The sequence below is a fragment of the Theropithecus gelada genome, chromosome 3 (assembly GCF_003255815.1).
Source record: "Theropithecus gelada isolate Dixy chromosome 3, Tgel_1.0, whole genome shotgun sequence".
NCBI lineage: Eukaryota > Metazoa > Chordata > Mammalia > Primates > Cercopithecidae > Theropithecus > Theropithecus gelada.
Window position 1 is genome coordinate 45,689,744 of NC_037670.1, and position 4,097 is coordinate 45,693,840.

The following is a 4,097-nucleotide window of genomic DNA, read 5'->3' on the forward strand; positions in this document are numbered from 1 at the left end:
TTTTCAAACAGTGGGTTGCCACTCCTTAGTGTGAGATAATCAATTCAGAAGGTGGAGGTTTGCATTTAGAAACTGAAATAAATTCGAATGGAAAATAGAAGGAATTGCATGGAAAAGGGATAAATACTGTTTCAAGAATTTTTTTGGTGCGTATATGTTTGGTACAGGTAAAATGCATCTTATTGTGGGCATTAGCCAAACGGTGAAACTGAAAACCAATCAAGTCTATCTCCCTGCCGTATTATTCTGGGTTACTAAAATCAGTTCTTCAGACCTTCAGGAATAGGCTTTTTATAACACCCACAGCTAATTCTCTGTCGAGATATTCCTCCTGCATTCTAGAAATATAGACAATGTCACAGATTCAATGCAAACCCTCCTGACAATAGCTGCTGGATCAGGCCTTGTATTCGGAGGAAGCTAATACTGTTTGTCAGAATCTGAGGGCAGCCTCCCTTTAAAGACCCTAATTAAGGAGAGGGAATGAAGAAAAAAATGGTAATAGCATGCCTCAAATGTGAGGCTGCCTCTTGGTCACTATTCATTAGAAAGCCCACAAACTGTGGGCTCTATTTAAGGAATGTCTGGGTTGGTTTTGGGCGGGGGAAGCAAAACAGACCCATTGAAATGCTTCCCCTTTTACTCTCAACTCTGTTGTCAGCTTACTTTTCTCACCTTGATTTATTTCTTGAAATTTTAGTCAAATTCATTGACATTTTGCTTTATGATTTACAAAGCAGATGAGAGTGAATAGAGAAGGGACCTGACAGAGAAGAGAGCAGGACTATATAAAAGATTCTGGCAAGAGGTGAGAACATTCCTCGATCCACTGTAGAAAACCACCAGTGATCAAACAAACACACTGAATTCCGTTTCTAGGTCTCAAGGAATTAAGCATAACATTCAAAGTTGACTCGATAAAGGAAAGATTTATTATTATTATGATTATTTTGAGACGGAGTTTCGCTCTTGTCATCCAGGTTGGAGTGCAGTGGCCAGATCTCAGCTCACTGCAACCTTCGCCTCCCAGGTTCAAGCGATTCTTCCTCCTTAGCCTCCCTAGTAGCTGGGATTCCAGGCACTCGCCACCATGCCAGGCTAATCTTTATTTTTGTAGTAGAGAAAGGGTTTTGCCATGTTGGCCAGGCTGGTCTCTAACTCCTGACCTCAGGTGATCCACCCGTTTCGGCCTCCCAAAGTGCTGGGCTTACAGTCGTGAGCCACCGCGCCCGGTCAAGGAAAGATTGTTAATGACAGACTTCATTGCGTTCTGCAAAGCTGAAAGGCAAGGAAAGAATTGGGGGACGGAGGGAGGAATTCCCTAAAACAAGGCCCAGTAAAGTTGTACAAAAAGAAAAAGGCAGATATCTTTCTATCCAGACACAAAAGAAAGTTCTTAAGGTTTTACAACGGTATGGCCACTAACACAACCTTTCAAAGAGGAGCAAACTTACTTATCGCCCCAAGAAATCAAAGTAAACCATGTGAAACCCAAGGGTAGGAAATCCTGCTGCTCAGATAAAGTATCCAGTGTGACACTGAAACAGCACTATTGCTTTCAGGCAGCCTGGCTTAACCTTGAGTAAAGCCTTTCTTGGGAGCTCGGCTCAGTGAAACAGACATTCTGTCAACTGTATCAGAGACAAGGATTTTAGCTGTAATTATGGTCTGCTAATCTGGTGTAGCTTTAGTTAAACAAACAGAATCAGCACATTATCATTAGGGAGGCAACATAGTCTCTCTCCCTTCCACAGAGCACTGCTCTAGGAGAGACTATTGAAAAGTTTGGCTGCTGTTACCAGTTTTACTTCTATCTAATCTTTTAGGAGCTCAGTTTCTCCAAATGAAGAAATGTGTGACACCCTCCCATCTCACAGGGTTGCTGAAAAAACTCAAAAAAGGCAGTGTTTAAACATGTCATAACTGGGCACTGAATGGTTCCTGATGAGTCTGTACTGTTCTGTCCTTCCTCTCCCACCATCTCTGGGAAACTGGCATGAAATGGGTCTCACTGTCTACTTTTTTGTCCTTTCTTCCCAGGCCCTTCTCTCCTCTGGTTAACCTGGTCTGAAGACTTGGAGACATCTGTCATATTTTAGACGCAGAGGAGCATTTCCAGCTTAAATGGTTGCTTTCAGAGTACTAATTCTTGGCCTCCCTCCCCCACTCCAGAAAAGAATCTCTTATGGTGGGAAATTCAGTTTGCTGAAAGCTGAATATTAACCATAATTTTGAGAGGTAGCTTAGCTAATATTTCCTTTGAATTATGCCATAACAGCAAAACTTGCCACATTTATGAGTCCTTTAATATGAAATTGTTTTCCTCCTTCCCTTCCTTCCCTTCCTTTCTCTTTTTCTCTTTTCTCTTCTCCCTCCCTCCCTCCCTCCCTCCCTCCCTCCCTTCCTTCCTTCCTTCCTTCCTTCCTTCCTTCCTTCCTTCCTTCCTTCCTTCCTTCCTTCCTTTCTTCCTTCCTTCCTTCCTTCCTTCATATTTCTGCATGTCCACCATGTGCTAGGCTATCTCTAGCACAATCTCTCCTCCACACACTCACTTTAGTGAGAAATGTAAGTATACAAATTGAAAACATATGTCATTATAAGTGTCAAAAGACAAAATTACAACAAATTTAGTTATAGATCAAAGATGGGCATCTATTTGGGATTTATGAATCAGGGCAGCCTTCATTCCACCAAATGTACTAAAAGCTCTCATGAGCAACTGCTGAACAGTGGGTTTTGTAAGGTGGGAACAAGGAAACAACAATAGGGAAAACAAAAAGCTTGACTGGTAAACATCAGGTTACTTCAGGTTACTTTTTTATTCGAGTTTAAGCAAAGGGAAAGGCCGGGCGCGGTGGCTCAAGCCTGTAATCCCAGCACTTTGGGAGGCCGAGACGGGCGGATCACGAGGTCAGGAGATCGAGACCATCCTGGCTAACACGTGAAACCCCATCTATACTAAAAGATACAAAAAACTAGCCGGGCGAGGTGGCGGGGGCCTGTAGTCCCAGCTACACAGGAGGCTGAGGCAGGAGAATGGTGTAAACCCTGGAGGCAGAGCTTGCAGTGAGCTGAGATCCGGCCACTGCACTCCAGCCTGGGCGACAGAGCGAGACTCCGTCTCAAAAAAAAAAAAAAAAAAAAAAAAAAAAAAAAAAAAAAAAAAAAAAAACCAAAGGGAAAATAGCTGACTCAGGTAGACTGAGTCAGGTAGACTGGAATCTCCAGTTTTCAGGAAAAACTGATCTGTTTTGAGATCTATCGACTTCCTTAAAGTTTCATTCTGTTGGCATGGCATTTAGCACAAGTGAGTCCATTTTGGTTTGGTCTGGTCCCTTGGGGCCTAGTGCAGAAGCTCAGCCCAAAACAATAGTGTTCCATAATGCTGTTTAACGTTAGAGATGTTTGAAAGAGGTACTTCTGGCCAGGCCTTGGTGGGCCAGAAAATACTTTTTGGTGAGATCTGAATTGAATCTTCAAGGGTATGGGGGCCTAAAGTGCAGGCGAAGAGATACTGTAGACAGAGGACGGCAGAGGAGGAATGGAATGAGAAAAAAGATGATTTTCCAGAAACTATGTGTGATGTGACTGAGTAGCAAGGGATGGGGCTGAAGAAACAAGTAGAGTCATTCTCTTGTCTTGTGATCTTGCTTTTTATTCTAGAGATAAATGATTTTTTCCGCATAATTTTAGCAGCAGACATTTTTCCCAAATTAAATTTTATATGGCATTCCAGTCAGGTGTGGTGGCTTATGCCTGTAATCCCAGCACTTTGGGAGGCCGAGGCAGGCAGATCACCTGAGGTCAGGAGTTCAAGACCAGCCTGGCCAACATGGTGAAACCCAGTCTCTACTAATAATACAAAAAACTTAGCCGGGTATGGTGGCATGTGGCTGTAATCCCAGCTACTCGGGAGGCTGAGGCACAAGAATCACTTGAACTCCGGAGGTGGAGGTTGCAGTGAGCAGAGATAGTGCCATTGCACTCCAGTCTGGGCAACAAAAGTGAAACTCCATCTCAAAAAAAAAAAAAAAAAAAAAAAATTACGGCATTCCAACATTAAAAGATTTTCTTTTTTTACGTCTTTTTTTTTTTTT